The 9,648-nt window shown below is 38.2% G+C and overlaps 1 pseudogene; it reads left to right on the top strand.

Moving 5' to 3' along the window:
* The first annotated feature begins 2,053 nt into the window (after positions 1–2,053).
* LOC132694038 (heterogeneous nuclear ribonucleoprotein F-like) lies at positions 2,054–9,083 on the top strand (annotated as a pseudogene).
* Positions 9,084–9,648: the final 565 nt, after the last annotated feature.

Here is a 9,648-nt window from a genome sequence, read left to right as displayed (position 1 = left end):
ACTGTAAACTATGGTCCCAGATTCACAAATACACACACCCCACACATCAGAAACGGGTTGCAAAACAAGGAGAAAAATACAAAAATATAGTTTTTATGGGAGACTTTAATATACCTTTTCCTGCCTTTGACATATCTACAAAGATAGAAAGTCACATATAGAAGAATAATGTAATTAAATAAATTGAACAAATATATAGTTAGCTATGTAAAATCTTTATTTTCAAGTGTCAGGAGAATATTTCTAAAAAGTGTTCATATTCTTGGTCATAAAATACAATCTAAATAGTCATACTAGTTTAGCAAAAAGCAGAATACAAAAACCAGTAACAAGGCAAAAGCAAAAACAAAGAACAGAAACCATGAAATATATCAGTTATAGGGGCCACCTGGGTGGCTCAGTCAGTTAAGCATCTGACTCTTGGTTTAGGTGCAGGTCTTGATCTCATTTTGTGAGTTCGAGCCCTGCATCAGGCTCTGTGCTGACAGCGTGGAGTCTGCTTGGGATTCTCTCTCTCTTCCTCTCTTTCTGCCCCTCCCCCACTCACACTGTCTCTGTCTCTCTCAAAATAAATAAAGAAACTTAAAAAAAATTTTTTTAAAGAAATACATCAGTTATAAGTTATTTAAACTTCTATACTAAATAAAGATTCAAACCATTCCCTATTCTATAATTGGTAGATAACAAATGTTTTATTCCCTTTAATGAAAGTAGGTCCTGTGATTCCTTTTACTTACTGTTTTAATCTTTTGTAACATAAACTATGCTTATTAGTTTTTATCTTCAGTTACTTGAACAATATATATCACGTTTTAATTCCACTAGTTGTTGACGTAAAGATATGCAACACGTGCTAAGTGAAGATAGCCAATATATGCCAACAAAATGTATCCAAAACAGAATGTGTGGGAAAGCTTACAAGTAAAAGTGTGGGAATAATTAATAAGAAAAACAAAGAACAATAACAAAGATAAAAACAAAACAAAGCAACGAAAAGCAGGATAAAAAATTAAGTTTTAACGTCAGAATACAGCAAAACAGTGGAATCTTAAAAAGTCTAAGCTGATTCTTGGGTCAAAATAATGAAACAAATAAATCTCTGTCAAAAATAAATTTAGAAAGAGAAAATAAATCAACAATGAGATATAAAAGGAACTAGAAGGCCTCACAGACCAGGTTGCTGGAAATCAGAGTGGCAAGATGGACTGATGGTAAACCGGGGTTGATCTTGTACCTTCTCCTGATCCTGAAACTAAGAGGCTAATGTTTAGCAGCCATGAGAGGGATAGGAAGCAAGCAAGACCTTGGGGACTGGCCAGGAGGGACTTGCAGTTGAGATCAAAGCACAGATGTAGGAAGGCTATATCCTCAAGGAAACAAGACACAAACCAAGACTTCCTACTACCAGCAAAAGAAGGCAAGAAAATGCATGAATCCCAACCTGGGCTCTGAGCAGGAGTATAACATGACTGTCAAAGAATTAATAGCTCAGGCCTGCCTTCATAGGAGTTTGGTGTTGGATTTTATACACATATAATCTCAGAAATCCCAAAGCAACAACACTTAAAATAGCCCAGACTGGTAAATGGCCATGCTACCTAAAAGAGGAAAATAATCCTGCATGAAGGGATGCCTCCCTCACAAGACTCCCATATATGAAGCCCTGCTACCCATATTTCACCATCCAAAACACATGAGAAAAGAAGGTTGACCCATGAACAAGGGTCAACAGAAACAACAAAAGCACAACACAGAGAATTAGACTATCAAAAATTTTAGATATAAGAATTATTGGATATAAACTATAAAATAATTATGTTAAAAATACATGAGAAATAAAAGATGGAATGAAATCCATGAGAAAGAAACAAAAGATCATTTTATTTCCTAACATTATGACAGACAAAATACACTGAATGATCCACTAATTGAAAGCATTTAAATGCTGGATACTATATAAAGAAAATATTTTTAGCACATTATTGCACTGACACAAAAGCAAAGAATTTGCAGGTCCTCAAAATGCACCGAAAATTGAAATCCTAAAAGGAAAATGACACCAAAACTGGCTGTTGCCCTGAAGATTTCTGTTGCCCACCTGGAGACCCTGAGGTTTCATTTCAATTTCTACATGAGACTCTTCTACATGAGGTAACAAAAGTTGGAGTTTTGGGCCCACCTGAGTTAGGAACCTAATAAGGGATCTTAAACTGCAACACACACACACACACACACACACACACACACACACACAGCCTACCTCTATCAGTGTAATAATGAGTTAGAAATAAACCCACTACATAGAAGGAGAAAGCCAGGAAGTTGCCCTAATGCAGCCTTTCCATTTGATGGAGGAGGAAAAAAATCCTCTTCAAAAAATTTGTATCCATAAACCAATACACCTGCAGGTTTTGTTGCACATTCATATTACTTATATGATAAAAAAAAATACCTAAGTGGAAAAATTAAAGTGGTTCTGGGTTAACCATGTCCCCCAGGTGACTGGCAAAAGCAAATAAGAATCCTCTTTGATGATTTTACCTTTAGTTTGAGTTTCAAAAAATTCCTAAAGATGTAGTCTTAGGAATAATGCAGCTTACACTGAAATTTCATAAAATACATTTTAAAAATGTTTTAATGTTTATTTTTGAGAGAGAGAGAGAGAGAGACCCAGAGTGTGAGTGGTGGAGGGGAAGAGAGAGAGGGAGACACAGAATCCAAAGCAGGCTCCAGGCTCTGAGCTGTCAGCACAGAGCCCGATGCGGGGCTTGAACCCATGAACAGTGAGATCAGACCTGAGGTGAAGTCAGACGCTCAACTGACTGAGCCACCCAGGTACCCCTGATAAAATACATTTTAAGAAAAGGAAGATAACATGAATGAAAATAAGTAGAAATAACAGCTGCAGAAACAAACCCATAGAAATCAGATAGTGACAATGTCAGATATAGAAAAATATTATAATTAACATATTTAAAGAGTTAAATGAGAAGCTTGAATATATAAGCAACAAATGACCAAAAAGAACCTAACAGCACTTCTGGAAGTAAAATATACAATATATGAAATAAAAATACTCAGTGTTGATTAAACAATAGAGTAATAGAATGTAGCTAAGAAAGATAAATAGAAACTATGAAGAAAAGTGAAAACACATGAAATCTAGAAATAGATGGTCTCATGTATATCTATTTAGGGTTCCAAAAGGGGGAAAATAGAAAGAATAGGAAAGAGGATCTCTGTAAAGAGATATGGCTTGGAATTTCCAGAATTATTGAAAATCACAAAACCTCAGTTCAAAGAAACCCAATATATTCCAAATAGGATAAATAAAAAGAAATCTACATCTAGACACAGCACAGGAGAACATCAACCTAAAGGAGATCTTAAAACTATCGAGAGGATAATGAATGACTGTTAACATAGAAATGGCAACTAGGCTGAATGTTCACTTCCTGAAGGTAACAGTATAAGCCAGAAGACAGTAGAATGGTATATCTTCAATGTGTTGAAAGAAAATAAATATCAACTTAGCATTCTATACCCAAAGAAACTATCTTTGAAATATGAAAATAAAATAGACATTTTAGACAACATAGAGAGATTGTCACCTTCAGTAAGGGAAATTCTAAATTTTATATATATATCAGAGAGATGGAAATCACATTGATTGGAGCAGCACTATTAATAGAAACATATATGTAATCCTATATTCTCTGGTAGTCACATTATGACCATTGAAAACAAAAGGTGAAAAATTGATGTTAATAGTTTATTTAGCCAAATGTATTAAAAATATCATTTTAAAAAATTACTGAGTAATAAAAAATTACTGATGAGATAGTTTACATTTATTTTTTTGTAATAAGTCTTTGAAATCCAGTGTGTATTTTATATTTACAACACAGTGAAATTGAAATGCTGACATTTAAAGTGAAATGGAGTCCTATGACAATAATACATGCATGTTTAACAGAAAATGATTTTCCACTTCTTTTTTTCTAAATATAAATTTACACTGACTCAGATAAAACAATATTTAGTTCCTCAGCCTTACTAACCACATCTCAAGTGTAAAATAGCCATATGTGGCTAATGGCAACCACATCGGACTGTGAAGATATGGAGACTTTGTGATTTACCATGGAATAATGAGGAATTATGCTAGCAAATAAGAGAAAATTTAATTAAGCATTGTAACAGTCATCATCATCCTCATTGCCATTATCACAACCATTATTATCATGGAAGATATATAAGCAGTCAAAAACTAAGATAATGGAGGAAAATAGCCTGTAAGTTGGGCAGGAGGAATTAGAATGAAAGCATTTTTAAAACCTTATATTTTTGAGAGAAGGGTAAAATCTTTTAGACTTTGTTAAATTTGACATGCATGTCAAAATATATAGGGTAGAGTGATAGAAGAAAATATGGCAGAGTATGGACCTCCAGGAGCCATCCTGCCCCTAAACCCCTAAATGTTTGGCAAAACAAAACTAAACAAACCCTGTTATAATCACAACCCTGGAAGAGAACAGAAGGTCTACAGCAACCAAGCACAGACTCAGCCAGCAGAAAAGCCTCCAAAATAAGGTAAGAGTTCTTTGTGATATTCTAACTTCTAGCTCCATCCTCTTTCCTGTCATGGTGGCATTCTTGAAAATGGCAGCCTGCATTCCCAGGGTGGGTACCTGGAACCAGAAGAACAGAAATGGTCTGATTCCCAAGGAACTGTGTTTCTCTGTTTTGACCTTGCTAGAGTTCCCTTCAAAGACTTATGCAAGAGTCTCCCCTTTGTTTTGCCTAATTCTGAACTCTATCAGAGTGGAGTGGCTATGTGGTCCTCAAAAACAATGAAAACAAATAAAATGAGCAGGTTGCTGTTGCCTGGGGGTAGGAGGCTAGGGGAGAAAGCTGGGACAAACAAAAGACATGCCAAAAACCTAGGAGGAAGAGCTAGGGAGTGCAATTTGGGGGGGGGGGGGGAGTGGGGTAGAAGAGAGGCTTTATAATTGATTTTCAACAAGTTCCATAGGACTATTCAATGGTGAAGAGTCTCTTCAACAAATGGTGCTGGGACAACTAGATATTCACGTGTAAAAGAATGATGTACAAAAACTAACTCAAAATAGTTAACAGATCAAAATTTAAGCTCTACAGCAATAAAATTCTTAGAAGAAAATGGGAAAATTTTCTTGGCTTTGGCAATTGTTTGTCAATGGTTTCTTTCTTTCTTTCTTTCTTTCTTTCTTTCTTTAATGTTTACTATTTTCAGAGAGAGACAGAGCATGAGCTGAGGAAGGGACAGAGGGAGAGGGAGACATAGAATACCAAGCAGGCTTCAGACAACTCAGGGCTCGAACTCATGGACCAGGAGATAATGACCTGAGCTGAAATTGAGAGTCTGATGCTTAGCAGACTGAGCCACCTAGGTCCCCCTTTGTTAATGGTTTATTAAATGTGACCCCAAAAATACAAGCAATGAAGGAAAAAATAGGTAAGCTAGATTTCATAAAAATTAAAAACTTACATGCATAGGGGAGCCTGGGTGATTCAGTCAGTTAAGCATCTGGCTCTGATTTCAGCTCAGGTCATGATCTCACAGTTCATGACATCAAGCCCCGTGAGGCTCTGCATGCAGACAGCACGGAGGCTGTTTGGGATTCTCTCTCTTCCACTTTCTCTGCCATTCCTCTACTTGTTCTCTCTCTCTCTCTCTCTCTCTCTCTCTCTCTCTCTCAAAAAACAAATTAATAAATAAACTTTAAACATTTTAAAAAAACCCTTTCATCCATCAAAGGATACTCTAAAAGTGAAAAGACCATCCAGAAACTGGGAGAAAATATTTGCAAATCATGTATCTGATAAGCGTCTAGTATCCAGAGTATATAAAGAACTCTTACAACTCAACAGCAGACACAAACCCAATTTAAAAATGGACATTTCTCCAGATATCCAAATAGGCAACAAACACATGAAAACATGCTAACTGAATTAGTCATTTAGAAAATGCAAATGAAAAGCACACTGAGAAACTATTTGCAGTAAAAAAAAAAAAAAAAGAAAAAAGAAAAAGGAAAATAACAAGTATTTGCAAGGATGTAGAAAAACTATAATCCTTATGCATTTCTGGTAAAAATATAAAATTGTACAGTGCTGTGGAAAACAATTTGGTGCTTCCTCAAAAATGTAAACATGGAATTACCACATAACCCAGTAATTTCCCTCATAGATACACACCCAAAAGAATTACACATAGGTGTTCAAACAAAAAGTTAAGAATGTTCATAGTAGCTCTATTTACGATAGCCAGAAGGTAAAAACAACTCAAATGTCTATCACCAGATAAGTGAATAAACAAAATGTGAGATATCCATTCAATAGAATATTATTCAGCCATAAAGACAATTATTGCATATGTTACTGATACATGTTACAACATGGATGCACCTTGAAAACCTTACACTCAGTGAAACAAGCCAGATACAAAGGACCACATACTGTATGATGCCATTTACATGAAATGTACATAATAGGCTAATCCATAGAGACAGAAAGTTAATTTGTGGTTGCCAGGGGCTGGGGGGAGAGGGGAATTTGGAACGACTGGTTACATTTCTTAAAACATTTATTTTTGAGAGAGAAACAGAGCACAGGCAGGGGAGGGACAGGGAGAGATGGAGACACAGAATCCAAAGTAGGCTCCAGGCTCTGAGCTGTCAGCACAGAACCCCACACGGGGTTCAAACCCATGAACTGTGAGATCATGACCTGACCTGAAGTTGTACACTTAACCGAATGAGCTACCCAGGTACCTTGGGAATGACTGCTTAGTGGGTACAAGTTTCCATTTAGAGTGATGAAAAATTTTGGAAATATATAGTTCTAATTGTACATTGTGTGCAATTTGGGCTGGCTGTGCATTGTGAATATAGTTAATGCCACTGAATTGTACTTTAAAATGATTATGATGAATGTAATGTCATTTTACCACAATTAAATGTGTGTTAACCACTAAATGATTAGCCAGAGGACATATAATTTCTAAACACAGGAAGTAGACAAAAAATAATAAAAAATTGAAAAAGTAGCACCCGAAAGCAACCCACTGAAAAATATATTCAGTATGATGAATAAGCTCTACACTCATATGTATGCGTATTTCATGTTTTCTTCAAAAGAACAAGATACCATATAAAAAACTCAGCATACAAAGATCTTTATAAATGTTTATTTTAAAAATTTTTTATGGGGCGCCTGGGTGGTGCAGTCGGTTAAGCGGCCGACTTCAGCCAGGTCACGATCTCGCGGTCCGTGAGTTCGAGCCCCGCGTCAGGCTCTGGGCTGATGGCTCGGAGCCTGGAGCCTGTTTCCGATTCTGTGTCTCCCTCTCTCTCTGCCCCTCCCCTGTTCATGCTCTGTCTCTCTCTGTCCCAAAAATAAATAAAAAACGTTGAAAAAAAAAATTAAAATTTTTTTATAAGGTTTATTTATTTATTTTGAGAGAAAGACCGTGCGTTCACAAGCGGGGAAGGGAGAGAGAGAGAGAGAGAATCCCAAACAGGCACTGCACTGTCAGCACAGAGCCCTATGTGGGACTGATCCCACCAACTGTGACATCATGACCTGAGGTGGAATCAAGAGTGGGTGACTTAAGGGACTGAGCCACCCAGGCCTCCCTTTCACAAATGTTTCTTTTTATTTATTTATTTAACTGTGGGCATCCCACCCTTATCCTAGAGTTGTTCTTTAAGCCACAAAAAAGCTGCATCCAAGTTTATTTGACCTCTGTTCTCTCAAGTGTCCATGAGGCTGTGCCCGAGGGAGGTGAAGGCTTTGTGGTCAAGCTCCGTGGCCTGCCCTGATCCTGCTCTGTTGAGGATGTGCAGAATTTCCTTTCTGACTGCACAATACATGAGGGGGCTGCAGGTGTTCATTTCATCTACTCTAGAGAAGGCAGGCAGAGTGGTGAGGCTTTTGGTGAGAGTGGTAAGGGCCATGTAAAAACGGCCCTTAAAAAAGACAGGGGAAGCATACCACAGAACCGAGATGGACTGAGTGTTGAAGCCCCATGGTCCAAACGGTGCTGACACCGCCAATGATGGCTTCGCGCAGCTTCGACCACCCCCATTTGGAGGCACCAAGAAAGAAACTGTTCAATTCTCAGGGTTTGAAATTATGCCAAGCAGGATCACATTGCCTGTGGACCTCAGGGGCAAGATTAGAGGGGAAGCCTTTGTGTAGTTTTGCCTCACAGGAGTTAGCTGAGAAGGCCCTAAGGAAGCATAAGGAGAGAATAAGGTGCAGGTATGCTGAAGTGTTCAAAAGCAGTCAGGAAGAAGTTAGGTCATACTCGGATCCCCCTGTGAAGTTCATGTCTATACAGCGGCCAAGGCCCCAAGATCGTCCTGGCACAGCCAGGAGGTGTATTGGCATCATCAAGCAAGCGGGCCCGGAGAGGATGAGGTCTGGTGATTATAGTGCAGGCTATGGGGGCTCTGAGGACAACGGCGGCCTCAGCGATGGCTACAGCTTACCACTGATGTGTTTGGGAGAGACCTCAGCTATTGTCCCTCAGGCACGGATGACCACAGGTATGGAGACAGGGAGTTCACTCTCAGGAGTAGCACTGGACAGTGTCCACATGAGAGGGCTGCCATACACACCCACAGAGAACGACACAACTCCTCTCCGCTCAACCCTGTGAGAGTGCATATTGAGACTGGGCCTGATGGAAGCGTGACCGGCGGAGCTGATGTTGAGTCTCCCACTCACGAAAAAGCTGTGGCAGCTATGTCCAAAGACCAGGCCAACACGCAACACAGGCACATAGACCTTTTCCTGAATTCTACTCCTGGGGCCAGCAATGGGGCGTATAGCAGCCAGATGATGCAATGCATGGGAGTGTCAGCCCAGCTTACTTACAGTGGCCTCGAGAGCCAGTCTGTGAGTGGCTGTTATGGGGCTGGCTATTGAGGCCAGAACAGCATGGGTGGATATGATTAGTTTTGTAGGAACATTTGCACTATTGCAATCAAATTTTCACAGGCATACAACAAGCAGTGAAAAGCAATTATTAGTCTTAGAAGAAGCTGTGGGACCCATTTTGCACCATGAGTTTGTGAAATTTGGATTAAAAAATTACCTTTGCAGTGTTTTCTCATGCAAACTTTCTTCTAGCATGTGATAATGAGTAAACTAAAACTATTTTCAGCTTTTCTCAAGTAACATTTTGGTTGTGTATTTCAGAGTGATGTATCTGATTTAAAGTGGTTTTAAGTACATTGAATGGATCTTTTACACCACATTGCCACGAACACATTGGGGAGACATACTTTTTTGGACAACTCAAGGTGCTAGATCCCTAATTCAAAGACGAACATTTCTCATGTTTGTTCATTCTAGTTTATTTTCCTTTAAAATCTTTTAGGTTAAGTTTAAGCTTTTAAAAATAAATGAGTTTTGAAAATTGAGACTCATTACTAATACTGTAGGAATTGGTGAGGATTTGACTTAAAGCTTACTTGTACTGTAATTTCCTTTTGGGTATACTTTGCTAGGTGGGACTTGTTAAGTTTTTTTTGTTAACTACATTTTTTTTCTTAAAGCTTTTTCCACAATGAAAAAAACAATAAAGTGCTATAAATT

The sequence above is a fragment of the Panthera onca genome, chromosome B4, assembly GCF_046562875.1.
Source record: "Panthera onca isolate mPanOnc1 chromosome B4, mPanOnc1 haplotype 2, whole genome shotgun sequence".
Classification (NCBI taxonomy): domain Eukaryota; kingdom Metazoa; phylum Chordata; class Mammalia; order Carnivora; family Felidae; genus Panthera; species Panthera onca.
This window is presented reverse-complemented; position numbering and strand designations above follow the sequence as displayed.